The sequence below is a fragment of the Pristiophorus japonicus genome, chromosome 14, assembly GCF_044704955.1.
Source record: "Pristiophorus japonicus isolate sPriJap1 chromosome 14, sPriJap1.hap1, whole genome shotgun sequence".
Taxonomy (NCBI): domain Eukaryota; kingdom Metazoa; phylum Chordata; class Chondrichthyes; family Pristiophoridae; genus Pristiophorus; species Pristiophorus japonicus.
In genome coordinates, this window is record NC_091990.1 from 109,798,160 (window position 1) to 109,812,466 (window position 14,307).

The 14,307-nt window shown below is 54.8% G+C and overlaps 1 protein-coding gene across 5 annotated transcripts in view; it reads left to right on the plus strand.

Moving 5' to 3' along the window:
- The first annotated feature begins 10,133 nt into the window (after positions 1 to 10,133).
- The window catches only part of far1 (fatty acyl CoA reductase 1), a 138,354-nt gene continuing 134,180 nt past the window's right edge, over positions 10,134 to 14,307 (plus strand). For all 5 annotated transcript variants that reach the window (XM_070899483.1, XM_070899485.1, XM_070899487.1 and 2 more), the window contains exon 1: positions 10,134 to 10,215. The gene's annotated coding sequence lies outside the window, so the exon portion shown is untranslated. The remainder of the gene's footprint in view (positions 10,216 to 14,307) is intronic.

Here is a 14,307-nt window from a genome sequence, read left to right on the forward strand (position 1 = left end):
ATGGATTATGGAGCTTGGCGATGCAGGCTCCTCAAAGTCGGCACTGTCATCCGTTGAGAAGGGACCCAGCAGATCGACGGGTGAGAATCGGGGCTCGTCAGCACCAGATGGAGGATTGTCCGGCAAGTCCGTCCCCGCACCCCGCGTCTTCTGGGCTCGGTATTCTTGCACGGGGCCGTGCTTCTGGCTGAGCTGAAAAACATAAATGAGGTTATTAGAGGAGAAGGGGGTGCTCGGGTCACAAGGTGAGTCCAGCGTTACACACAGCATATGCACGACAAAAGCACCACCGCTCTCAAAATCATCATATACATCACATTTCATGACCATCACCAAATTCTGCATTGCAATGATTCTCATGAGGCCATCATTATTTAGAGAACACTTTTATGTATCATCTATCATATATTGTTGGTTGGATATGAGTGGGTGTGGCATCTATTGAATTTACATCACGCAATGGTGTATACTTTACTCACGTGGCATCACATCAGGTTCTGCAGCTGCATGTGTGGCCGACTGGGGGTGGCTCCCCACTAGTGCCAGCACCCGCTCCTCGATGTCAGTGAGCTCGATGATGACTGGTGGCCCGCCGCCCGTTCGCCTCTGCTCGGCCCTATTCTTGGAAAGCTTCTTCTGCAAAAGGTAACAATAGGACGACATGGCATGGGATCATTGCGTGATATCATTGCTAGGTACTGTCACAGAGACTGATACAACACATAGCCGACAGATGTAATCATGATTCTTATGAAAGTTATCATTCTTTACCTAAAGACGTACACCCTGAACGCAGGCTTTGAGAACAACATTCCTGGTATAAGTGCAAGACATCACATCTGATTTTAATCACTTATTACACTTACAATTCAAATGATATAAATACATAAGCACATGTAAATAAATGTAATACTTACTCTGGCTGATCCGACAATGTAGTTCCAGCGCTTGCGGCACTGGTTGCCCTCACGCACCTCGTTGGTCGCCAACGAGACCACTGCGGCTATGTCGGCCCATATCTTCTGGTTGGCCTTTGGGGTGGACTTCTCACGCTCACCCTGGGTCAACTGACCCTAGCATGACTCAACCTCCTGCATGAGGGAGGCATTTGCCTCATCCGAGAACCTCCTCACTTTTTTTTGTCCTCCCAATTGTTCCTCTCTCAGCTCATTGCTTTCACCAGCATCAGTCTCCACAGTGTGCTGTATCGCCTCCTCCATCCCTTCCATTTTAAATATTTTTTTTTTCGACAAAGACTCGGTGCCAACTACGTTCTTTGTGCTCAGTAGGTTTTTTGCTGCTGGTGAACCTCCCTCCTGCCTCCCACAACAACCAAACACCCACACAACACACCCACACACGCTTTCAGTTCCTCTCTGCTCCCTCTCTCTCTGTCTCCTCTTATGCGCATATAATGATGACCCCTGACCTCCTGAAACGCGGGAAACGAGCATTGCCCTGCCGTTGCTATGGACGCCGTCACTTTACGGCAGAAGGTCAAAAAAATTTAACGCTGGTCGGAGTAATATGTAGACCCTCTGATAGTAGCTATACCATTGAGCAGAATATTAATCAAGAAATAGTTGGGGCTTGTAACAAAGGTAATGCAATAATCATGGGGGACTTTAATCTTCATATAAACTGAACAAATCAAATTGGCAAAGGTAGTTTGGAGGAAGAGTTCATGGAATGCATTTGGGACAATTTCCTAGAACAATACGTCATGGAACCGACCAGGGAACAGGCTATTTTAAATCTTGTATTCTAAAATGAAGCAGGGTTAATTCGCAATCTCATGTGGAACACTTATCTTCATTTAGAGGGTTGTGAATTTTCTGCCCTACAGTGCTGTGGATGTTGAGTCTTTAAGGGCTGAACTTTCCACTCAGATCACTAGAGCCCAAAAAATAGGCAATGTTCCACCCTTAGCGATGTTTCAGCCATCAGGATCGCTGGAAGATCGCTCATTTTTCGGATCGCTACTTTCGGCTTTTTTGCAGGGGGATAGCCCAGCGATAGCTCAGCGATGTGAAATGAGCCTTAGCGATGCAAAGTGAGCCTCAGCGATGTCGAAGACAAGGTTTCCCTAGCAACTGCCTTTTGCGCATGCATTTTTTTTTGCGAACAAGTTTTCCCGCGACTCAGGAGGTCAGGGGTCATCCACGCATGCGCAGAAGGCAAAGGGAGGGAGAGAGAGAGAGAGAGGAGAGGAAAGACAGAGAGGAGAGAGAAAGAGAAAGATAGAAAGAGAAAGCGAGAGAGAGAGATCACAATATCACAATAGTACAATAGTACAATTATAGTACAGAAATGTCAGACTCCGAGCACAGTGTTATCAGACAAGTTCAGGTATGATTGCTTTTCCCTGTAAGTTCGTCGGGTGTATGGTCTCCTCCTCCGCATTAGTCTGCCGACTCTTTGATTGGGCTCCTCACTAAACCCAACTTCAGTCTCCAGCATGTGAGCATTTACAAATAATGGTAGAGAAGTTACAGACCCCATCATCATCATCAACATCATCATCATAGGTGGTCCCTCGAACGAGGATGACTTGCTTCCACAAGTTCACAGGTGTTTCAATGAAGGACCCGATGTTCCAGTCCTGAACTCCAATTGAGGGGGTGGAAGATGCCTGTGCATGGATTTTTTTAACGTGTGGTGACCGTTGCACACCAGCCACCACACGGGCTTGACAGAGCTCGTTCTTTATCCAGTGGCAAGGGTTAACCAGGACGACTGGAGACCTGCTCTGCTGCACGGACCTAGTGCGCACACATATCGCAGTGTGGGCTGGTCCGTGCTGCCCCTGGACCCTCGGCTCTTCTGGACCCTGTACCCTCATCTGTCGCACCTCCACCATGATCTCTCACCGCTCTTCCACCATAAACATTCACCGCATCTTGCCACAAACGCTCATCCGCCCCGACCTTCCCACTCCTCTGTACCTGGGCCCTGCCGATGTTCCTGCCCACGCCCCAAAACGGCGACCAGGGTTTTGATGATGTCACCCAGTCGCCCATCTCAAAATCATCGCACACTTCGAGCAGCTCACGCTGGAGGTTGAAGTGGAATGCCGCTCCAGCTCTTTTATAGCACGACCTGCGGAGCTGTTCTCTCACAGTTCGGGGGGGCCACGATGTTCCAGGCCCACCACTCCAGCTCTTTTATAGCCCAACCTACAGAGCTGTTCTCTCGCAGGTCAGGGGGGCCACGACTATTGCTATAAATGCCCTTTGTCCTCAATAAATATAAATATAAATATAAATGTGTGCAGATCAGTCAGTAAATAAGGCCCTTAAATAACTCACAAATTACAATGATCCTAATAAGCCCCTTCTTCAAGCAGCCTCTTACTTCCTCTGATGTTCAAAATGGCGTCGTAGTGCTGAGTCCTGTGAAGACTGCCAGGTAGGAGCAGCTTTTCTCCAGGGACCTCTAGCGATCTTCTCGGCGAGCAATCAGCTCAGCGATGTGTGGGCAATGTGGCGAAAGTTGTAGTGGGCGATCACCTCGGCGATGTAAAGTTCTTGTGTGCCGAAAGTTGGGCTGCCGCTCTTTGGGGGCAATGTCCTGGCCCAACTTTCCACTTTTCCGGTAAAATGGGCGATAGCCCAGCGATCTTCAGTGGAAAGTCCAGCCTTTTTTTTTGAGTATAATAGATTTTTGGAATGAAGGGAAACTGGGCGAGAAAGTAGAATTGAGGTCGATGATCAGCTATGACCATATGGCCTACTCCTGCTCCTATTTCTTATGTTCTTATGATCGAACACTGCCCTCAGAGGAGATTCGCAGGCAGCCTACAAGATGTCTACGCTGTTACTCCGGAAGTTTTGGCCTGCATATCTGACTTAGACATTGATATTTAATTTGTTCTTTGCTACTATCCTACGTAAACATGAGCTCATCCAAAACTCAGCAGCCCGTGACCTAACTCACACCAAGTCCCGCTCACCCATCACCCCAGTGCTCGCTGACTTACATTGGCTCCCGGTTAAGCAACACCTCGATTTCAAAATTCTCATCTTTGTTTACAAATTCCTCCATGGCCTCGCCCCTCCCCATTTCTGTAATCACCTGCAGCCTCACACCCCCCTGAGATGTCTGCGCTGCTCAAATTCTGCCCTCTTTAGCATCCCTGATTATAATCGCTCAACCATCGGCGACCATGCCTTCTGTTGCCTGGGTCCCAAGCTCTGGAACTCCCTGCCTAAACCTTTCCACCTCTCTACCTCTCTTTCCTCTTATAAGATGCTCCTTAAAACTGCCTTCTTTGTGGTCATCTGCCGTAATTTCTTCTTATGTGGCTCGGTATCAAATTTTTGTCTTATAACACTCCTATGAAGCACCTTGGGACGTTTTACTATGTTAAAGGGGCTATGCAAATACAAGTTGTTGTTGTTGTTATCATCATATGAAAGAAGAAGAAGATTGTTCAACAAGGGCACTCAATCGATTACGCCAGTGGCTTGGAGCCAAATGGGACAGTCTCAGCCCCAAGTCTACTCCTTCAAATCCCATTACTGAGCTAGACTGGCTGCTCAATCAATGGTGTGTTGGACCAACCTGGTTTAGGTATGAATTACCAGTCTATCATAAAGGATTGACTTAGTTCCGAGTTACCATCACCAGAAAGAAATACTTGCATTTATATAATGCCTTTCACAACCTCAGGATGTCCCGACTTTTTGGAGTGTAGTCACTGTTGTAATGTAGGAAACACTGCAGCCAATTTGCACACAGCAAGCTCCCACATGCAACAATGTGATACTGGCCAGATAATCTGTTTAGTGATGATGATTGAGGGATAAATATTGGACCCAAGACACCAGGGGAGAACTCTCCTGCACTTCTTCAAAATAGTGCCATAGGATCTTTTTATTCACCTGAGGGAGCAGGCGGGGCCTCGGTTTAACGTCTTATCCGAAAGACAGCACCTCTCAGCCTCTCTACCTCCTATTTTACAACACTCTTTAAAACCTACCTCTTTGACCAAGCTTTTGGTCATGTGCCCTAATTTCTCTTAATGTGGCTCGGTGACAAATTTTGTTTGATAATCGCTCCTGTGAAGTGCCTTGGGGATGTTTTACTATGTTAAAGGCGCTATATAAATGCAAGTTATGGTTGTTAAGTGTGACAACTCTCATTGAAAGTAAATACTTCCTGGCACCTAACCTAACTTTTTGCTGATGTACCTTACAGGCATGACCTCTGGTTTTACCATTCCCATCCATCTCCAATAAATGTTTTCTATAATTACTTGATAAATCTTTCGTCTGAGACGACATGAGTTGCAGTACAGGTTTGGGCAGCTGTTCCTGACTGACGAATGTGGCTCAACCACTCCCTTTATTGTCTTTGCTGATGAGATGTTATTGTAAATGAATCCTTGTGGCTACATTGGCATGATCTTCCTGTGAGATAATCGTCAGCATTTTGCAATATCCTGATCCCATCACCACTCATTAAAGCTGAGCAACAGCCAGTGTGTTCCTGGTACAACGTAAGGAGATTATCCTGCCCTCCCGTGCCTTGTTCAAAAAAGAAGAAAGAAAGACTTGCATTTATTAATATGTATTGCTTAAAAATCAGTACATCTCTAACGTTTTCCAGTTCTGACGAAGGGTCATCGACCGGAAACTTTAACTCTATTTCTCTCTCCAGCCGTGGCTCAGTGGGTAGCATTCTCTCTTGCCTCTGAGTCAGAAGGTTGTGGGTTCAAGTGCCACCAGAGAGATTTGAGCATAAAAAAAATCTAGGCTGATACTGACTCTTCCAGTGCAGTGCTGAGGGAGCGCTGCACTGTCGGAGGTGCCATCTTTCGGATGAGACGCTAAGCCGATCTGCTCTCTCACGTGGACGTAAAAGATCCCATGGCACTAGTTCGAACAAGAGCAGTGGGGTTATCCCCGGTGTACTGGGCCAATATTTATCCCTCAATCAACATCACTAAAACAGATTATCTGGTCATTATCACATTGCTGTTTGTGGGAGTTTGCTGTGTGCAAATTGGCTGGTGCATTTCCCACATTACAACAGTGTTCACCCCTCGCCCCACGAACACCGAACCCCCATGATCACCGCCTCCCCCCGGTTTTCACGTACCCACCCCCGCGATCACCATTCCCCCCCATGATCACCGACCCCCGTGATCACCGACTCCCCGTGATCACCGACCCCCCACGATCACTGACTCCCCCGCGATCATTGACCCCCCCGTGATAACTCCCCCCCGCCGCCCCACCCCCGCCAGGCTGGCTTCCGGATGGGGAACCTGTTGAAAAATACCATACACGTTCTGGGGAATCTGACCTTTCAGAACTCCTCCCCCGCCCCGCTGTCAAATCCCGCCCCAGTAAAGATTGGGGCCAACTTCAGGTTGATGACCTTTCGTTGGAACACATTTTGAGAATCTTTAGGCCTCCGAACACTAAGTGGCACTGTTTCTCCTTGCAGGCTCACCTCCAAGCTTTATTTCTGCATGTCGCTCTCCAGCTAAACTTTGCTACTTTAAATTAAAGCTTTATCGCCGTTTAAAATTTTAGTTTAATTCTGTGTACCTTTTACAGCCAGGCAATCTGCCTGTTAGAATCATAGGCAGTCCCTCAAAATCGAGGAAGACTTGCCTCCACTCTAAAAATGAGTCCATAGATGACTGAACAGACCAATGCGGGAATTACAGTCTCTATCACAGGTGGGACAGACAGTTGTTGAAGGAAAGGGTGGGTGGAACTAGTTTGCCGCACACTCCTTCCGCTGCCTGCGCTTGTTTTCTGCATGCTCTCGGCGATGAGCCTCGAGGTGCTCAGCGCCCTCCCGGTTGCTCTTCCTCCACTTTGGGCGGTCTTTGGCCAGGGACTCCCAGGTGTCGGTGGGGTTGTTGCATTTTTTCAAGGAGGCTTTGAGGGTGTCCTTGAACCGTTTCCTCTGCCCACCTGGGGCTCACTTGCCGTGTAGGAGTTCCGAGTAGAGCGCTTGCTTTGGGAGTCTTGTGTCAGGCATGCGCACAATGTGGCCCGCCCAGCGGAGCTGGTCGAGTGCGGTCAGTGCTCCGATGCTGGGCATGTTGGCCTGAGCGAGAACACTGACTTTGGTGCGTCTGTCCTCCCAGGTGATTTGCAGGATCTTGCAGCGTCATCGTTGGTGGTATTTCTCCAGTGATTTGAGGTGTCTACTGTATATGGTCCACGTCCTCACGACTCACCTTCCAGGTCGACCTCTCTACTACCACGGGCCCCCCAACTGGACTCTCGCTCTGTACTGACCGACTCAGCTGCTCTGGCGATCTCAAATGCGGTGAGCTTTTGACTCGCTCTAACTTCAGGTTTGGGCCTTATCTTTACTCCTCGCCCTCACGCACGAGCCCTCCCACGAGCGACACTCAGGCCTGCAACCCTCCGACGATGCTTGGGCATAGAATGGTACAGCGCAGAAGGAAGCCATTCAGCCCCTCTTGCCTGTGCCGGCTCTTTGAAAGAGCGATCCAATTATTCCCACTCCCCCCTGCTGTTTCTCCACAGCCCTACAAATTTTTATTTTTCAAGTATTTATCCAATTCCCTTTTGAAAGTTACTATTGAATTTGCTTCCACCGTCCTTTCAGGCAGCGTGTTCCAGATCACAACAACTCGCTGTGTAATAATTTGTTTTCCTCATCTCCCCTCCGGTTCTTTGCCAATTACTTTAAATCTGTGTCCTGTGGTTACCGACCCACCTGCCACTGGAAACAGTTTCTCCTGATTTACTCTGTCAAAACCTTTAAGAGTTTGAACACCCTTAACCTGTTGAGGTTGGGGATCAATTGAAAATTTCAAGATTGTGATTGATAAGATTTTTGTTGGGTAAGGGTATTAACAACAACAACAACAACTTGTATTCTTTAACGTCTTTAACATAGTGAAATGTACCAAGGTGCTTCACAGGAGTATTATGAGATAAAACATTTGACACCGAGCCGCATAAGGAGAAATTAGCACAGGTGGCCAAAAGCTTGGTCAAAGAGGTAGGTTTTAAGGAGCATCTTGAAGGAGGCAAGCATGGTAGAGAGGCAGAGATGTTTAGGGAGGGAGTTCCAGAGCTTAGGGCCCAAGCAGTTGAAGGTATGGTCACTAATGGTTGAGCGATTATAATCAGGGATGCTCAAGAGGACAGAATTAGAGGAGTGCAGATAGCTTGGGGGGTTGTGGGGCTGAAGGAGATTACAGAGATAGGGAGGGGTGAGGCCATGGAGAGATTTGTAAACAAGGTTAAATATGATGAAATCGAGACATTGCTCAACCGGGAACCAATGTAAGTCAGCGAGCACTGGGGTGATGGGTGAGCGGGACTTGGTGCCAAGACTTGGGACTTGGCAGCCGAGTTTTAGATCACCTCTAGTTTACGTAGTGTGGAATGTGGGAGGTCAGCCAGGAGTGCATTGGAATAGTCAAGTCTAGAGGTAACAAAGGCATGGATGAGGACTTCAGCAGCGGATGAGCTGAGGTAAGAGCAGAGCTGGGCGATGTTACGGAGGTGGAAATCTTGTGGATATGTGATTGCAAGTTCATTTCAAATTCAAATTTGACACCAAGGTTGTGAACAGTCTGATTCAGCTTCACAAAAGTTGGGGAGAGGGATGGAGTCAGTGGCTGGGTAACAAAGTTTGTGGCATGGGCCGAAAACAATGGCTTTGGTCTTCCCAATATTTAATTGGAGTGTATGTCCAAAGATCCTTAAAGTTAGCAGGACAAGTCGATAAGGTAGTTAAATAGGCATATGGAATGCTTTCCTTTATTAGAGGAGGCATAGATTATAAAAGAAGGAAAGTTCTGCTTGAACTGTATATGGCGAGAGTACTGCGTGCAGTTCTGGTCACCATATTACAGGCAAGATGTGATTGCAGTAGAAGCATAGAAACATAGAAATTTACAGTGCAGAAGGAGGCAATTCGTGTTCCCGCTGGCCGACAAAGAGCCACACGGCCCTCGGTCAGCAGCCCTAAAGGTTACATATAAACCTATGAACAATGACGGAAAGGCAAAGGGTGCAGAGGAGATTCATGAGGATGTTATGACTGGACTGGAGAACTTTAGCTATGAGGAAAGATTGGATAGGCTGGGGTTATTTTTTTGGAACAGAGGAGGCTGAGGGGAGACCTGATTGAGGTATATAAAATTATGAGGGGCCGAGATGGAGTGGACAGGAAGGATCTGTTTCCCTTAACAGGAGGTCAATAATCAGGGGGCATAGTATGAAAGTAATTGGTAGGAGGTCGAGAGGAGATATGAGGGAAATGTCTTCATCCAGAGGTGGGGGTCTGGAACTCACAGCCTGAAAGGGTGATAGAGGCAGAAAACTTCACCACATTTAAAAAGTATTTGGATGTGCACTTGTATCCTACAGGGCTACGGACCTAGAGCTGGAAAGTGGGATTAGGCTGGAGAGCTCTTAGTTGGCTGGCACAAACACGATGGGCTGAAATGGCCTCCTTCCGTGCTGTAAATTTCTATGATTCTATGATTGTTGGCTGCCGTGTTTAAAGTTTGTTTGACGACATTAAATGTGCTATATAAATGCAACTGTGATGATGTTCTCCTGGCGTTGAGTAGCAGCTAAATCAGCCAATAGAGACTAAGGTCTAGACTACAGTGCCCGTCCTCTGGTTGATTGACATCAATATTGTCCAATAGAAACCGAAGTTCAGCCGAAAGTACCTGCCTTTCCATTGATTGACATCAGGCTTGTCCAATAAAAATTAGCCCCACTGCTGCAGTCGCCGTTCAGCGTTTGACTGACAGCAATATTAGCCCATAGATGCCGGGCATAAGACTATGGTACTCGCTCCTTCGTTGATTGTCCAATAGAATCCAACCTTGTTGCTGAAGTGTCAGCCAATGATTGATTGACATCAATATTATCTAATAGCAAGCGGAAGCTACCCTGGAAAACCCGCCCTTTCATTGAATGACATCAAGATTATCCAATAGAATCTAAGTGCGTACCTGGAGCGTCCACCCTGTGGTTGATTGTCAGCTATGTAATACAATAGAATCACTGATGGGACAGCAGCGTGTGCAGTGATTGGTGCGCTCAGTGGGTACGCCCTCAGCTGGATGGGCGAGCACTGCGATTAGCGGCGGGCGGCCAATGAACGCGGGCGGAGGGAGCGGGTGACGGACGGGGAGCGGAGCGGCGGCCGAGCGAGCGAGTGAAGCGGAGCGGCGGCTCGGACCGGGAGCAGGTAGGCCCGGGGCTCAGCTTTATCTGGTGGAGGACAGAGGGAGTCACACTGACCGCGGGGCCGCTTCTCTCACTCCCCCTCCCACCCCCGTTCCGCCCCTCCTCCCTCATTCCGCCCCTCCTCCCTCCCCTCCCCCCGTTCCGCCCCCTCCCCTCCATCCCCCGTTCCTCTTCTCCCCTCCCTCCCCCCCCCCCCCGTTCCTCTTCTCCCCTCCCTCCCCGTTCCTCTTCTCCCCTCCCTCCCCGTTCCTCTTCTCCCCTCCCTCCCCGTTCCTCTTCTCCCCTCCCTCCCCGTTCCTCTTCTCCCCTCCCTCCCCGTTCCTCTTCTCCCCTCCCTCCCCGTTCCTCTTCTCCCCTCCCTCCCCGTTCCTCTTCTCCCCTCCCTCCCCGTTCCTCTTCTCCCCTCCCTCCCCGTTCCTCTTCTCCCCTCTCCCCCCCCCCGTTCCCCTCTCCCCCCCGTTCCCCTCTCCCCCCGTTCCCCTCTCCCCCCCGTTCCCCTTCTCCCCCCCGTTCCCCTTCTCCCCCCCGTTCCCCTTCTCCCCCCGTTCCCCTTCTCCCCCCCGTTCCCCTTCTCCCCCCCGTTCCCCTTCTCCCCTCCCCCCCCGTTCCCCTTCTCCCCCCGTTCCCCTTCTCCCCTCCCCCCCGTTCCCCTTCTCCCCTCCCCCCCGTTCCCCTTCTCCCCTCCCCCCGTTCCCCTTCTCCCCTCCCCCCGTTCCCCTTCTCCCCTCCCCCCCGTTCCCCTTCTCCCCTCCCCCCCCTTCCCCTTCTCCCCTCCCCCCCCGTTCCCCTTCTCCCCTCCCCCCCCGTTCCCCTTCTCCCCTCCCCCCCCGTTCCCCTTCTCCCCTCCCCCCCCCGTTCCCCTTCTCCCCTCCCCCGTTCCCCTTCTCCCCTCCCCCCCCCGTTCCCCTTCTCCCCTCCCCCCCCCGTTCCCCTTCTCCCCTCCCCCCCCCGTTCCCCTTCTCCCCTCCCCCCCCCGTTCCCCTTCTCCCCCCCCCCCCCGTTCCCCTTCTCCCCTCCCCCCCCCGTTCCCCTTCTCCCCTCCCCCCCCCGTTCCCCTTCTCCCCTCCCCCGTTCCCCTTCTCCCCTCCCCCGTTCCCCTTCTCCCCTCCCTCCCCCCCCCTTCTCCCCTCCCTCCCCCCCCCTTCTCCCCTCCCTCCCCCGTTCCTCTTCTCCCCTCCCTCCCCGTTCCTCTTCTCCCCTCTCCCCCGTTCCTCTTCTCCCCTCTCCCCCCCGTTCCTCTTCTCCCCTCTCCCCCCCGTTCCCCTTCTCCCCTCCCCCCCCCCCGTCCCCCCGTTCCCCTTCTCCCCTCCCCTCCCCCCGTTCCCCTTCTCCCCTCCCCCCCGTTCCCCTTCTCCCCTCCCCCCCGTTCCCCTTCTCCCCTCCCCCCCGTTCCCCTTCTCCCCTCCCCCCCCCGTTCCCCTTCTCCCCTCCCCCCCCGTTCCCCTTCTCCCCTCCCCCCCCGTTCCCCTTCTCCCCTCTCCCCCCCGTTCCCCTTCTCCCCTCTCCCCCCCGTTCCCCTTCTCCCCTCTCCCCCCCGTTCCCCTTCTCCCCTCCCCGTTCCCCTTCTCCCCTCCCCCCCCGTTCCCCTTCTCCCCTCCCCCCCCCGTTCCCCTTCTCCCCTCCCCCCCCCATTCCCCTTCTCCCCCCCCATTCCCCTTCTCCCCCCCCCATTCCCCTTCTCCCCCCCCCATTCCCCTTCTCCCCCCCCCATTCCCCTTCTCCCCCCCCCATTCCCCTTCTCCCCCCCCCATTCCCCTTCTCCCCCCCCCATTCCCCTTCTCCCCCCCCCATTCCCCTTCTCCCCCCCCCCCCCATTCCCCTTCTCCCCCCCCCCCCCATTCCCCTTCTCCCCCCCCCCCATTCCCCTTCTCCCCCCCCCCCCATTCCCCTTCTCCCCCCCCCCATTCCCCTTCTCCCCCCCCCCCATTCCCCTTCTCCCCCCCCCCATTCCCCTTCTCCCCCCCCCCCCATTCCCCTTCTCCCCCCCCCCCCCATTCCCCTTCTCCCCCCCCCCCCATTCCCCTTCTCCCCCCCCCCCCATTCCCCTTCTCCCCCCCCCCCCATTCCCCTTCTCCCCCCCCCATTCCCCTTCTCCCCCCCCCATTCCCCTTCTCCCCCCCCCATTCCCCTTCTCCCCCCCCCATTCCCCTTCTCCCCCCCCCATTCCCCTTCTCCCCCCCCCATTCCCCTTCTCCCCCCCCCCCCATTCCCCTTCTCCCCCCCCCCCATTCCCCTTCTCCCCCCCCCCCCCATTCCCCTTCTCCCCCCCCCCCATTCCCCTTCTCCCCCCCCCCCATTCCCCTTCTCCCCCCCCCCATTCCCCCTTCTCCCCCCCCCATTCCCCTTCTCCCCCCCCCATTCCCCTTCTCCCCCCCCCCATTCCCCTTCTCCCCCCCCCATTCCCCTTCTCCCCCCCCCCCATTCCCCTTCTCCCCCCCCATTCCCCTTCCCCCCCCCCCATTCCCCTTCTCCCCCCCCCCCCCCCATTCCCCTTCTCCCCCCCCATTCCCCTTCTCCCCCCCCATTCCCCTTCTCCCCCCCCCCATTCCCCTTCTCCCCCCCCCATTCCCCTTCTCCCCCCCCCCATTCCCCTTCTCCCCCCCCCCCATTCCCCTTCTCCCCCCCCCCCATTCCCCTTCTCCCCCCCCCATTCCCCTTCTCCCCATTCCCCTTCCCTTCTCCCCCCCCCCCATTCCCCTTCTCCCCCCCGTTCCCCTTCTCCCCTCCCCCCCCGTTCCTCTTCTCCCCTCCCCTCCCGTTCCTCTTCTCCCCTCCCCCCCCGTTCCTCTTCTCCCCTCCCCCCCCCGTTCCTCTTCTCCCCTCCCCCCCCGTTCCTCTTCTCCCCTCCCCCCCCGTTCCTCTTCTCCCCTCCCCCCCCGTTCCTCTTCTCCCCTCCCCCCCCGTTCCTCTTCTCCCCTCCCCCCCCGTTCCTCTTCTCCCCTCCCCCCCGTTCCTCTTCTCTTCTCCCCTCCGTTCCTCTTCTCCCCTCCCCCCCCGTTCCTCTTCTCCCCTCCCCCCCCGTTCCTCTTCTCCCCTCCCCCCCCGTTCCTCTTCTCCCCTCCCCCCCCGTTCCTCTTCTCCCCTCCCCCCCCGTTCCTCTTCTCCCCTCCCCCCCGTTCCTCTTCTCCCCTCCCCCCCCGTTCCTCTTCTCCCCTCCCCCCCCGTTCCTCTTCTCCCCTCCCCCCCCGTTCCCCTTCTCCCCTCCCCCCCCCGTTCCCCTTCTCCCCTCCCCCCCCCGTTCCCCTTCTCCCCTCCCCCCCCCGTTCCCCTTCTCCCCTCCCCCCCCCCGTTCCCCTTCTCCCCTCCCCCCCCGTTCCCCTTCTCCCCTCCCCCCCCGTTCCCCTTCTCCCCTCCCCCCCCGTTCCCCTTCTCCCCTCCCCCCCCGTTCCCCTTCTCCCCTCCCCCCCGTTCCCCTTCTCCCCTCCCCCCCGTTCCCCTTCTCCCCTCCCCCCGTTCCCCTTCTCCCCTCCCCCCGTTCCCCTTCTCCCCTCCCCCCCCGTTCCCCTTCTCCCCTCCCCCCCGTGTTCCCCTTCTCCCCTCCCCCCCCCGTTCCCCTTCTCCCCTCCCCCCCCCGTTCCCCTTCTCCCCTCCCCCCCCCGTTCCCTTTCTCCCCTCCCCCCCCGTTCCCTTTCTCCCCTCCCCCCCCCGTTCCCCTTCTCTATCTGGTGGAGGACAGAGGGAGTCACACTGACCGCGGGGCCGCTTCTCTCACTCCCCCTCCCACCCCCGTTCCGCCCCTCCTCCCTCATTCCGCCCCTCCTCCCTCCCCTCCCCCCATTCCGCCCCTCCTCCCTCCCCTCCCCCCGTTCCGCCCCCTCCCCTCCATCCCCCGTTCCTCTTCTCCCCTCCCTCCCCGTTCCTCTTCTCCCCTCCCTCCCCGTTCCTCTTGTCCCCTCCCTCCCCGTTCCTCTTGTCCCCTCCCTCCCCGTTCCCCTTCTCCCCTCCCCCCCCGTTCCCCTTCTCCCCTCCCCCCCCGTTCCCCTTCTCCCCTCCCCCCCCGTTCCCCTTCTCCCCTCCCCCCCCGTTCCCCTTCTCCCCTCCCCCCCCGTTCCCCTTCTCCCCTCCCCCCCCGTTCCCCTTCTCCCCTCCCCCC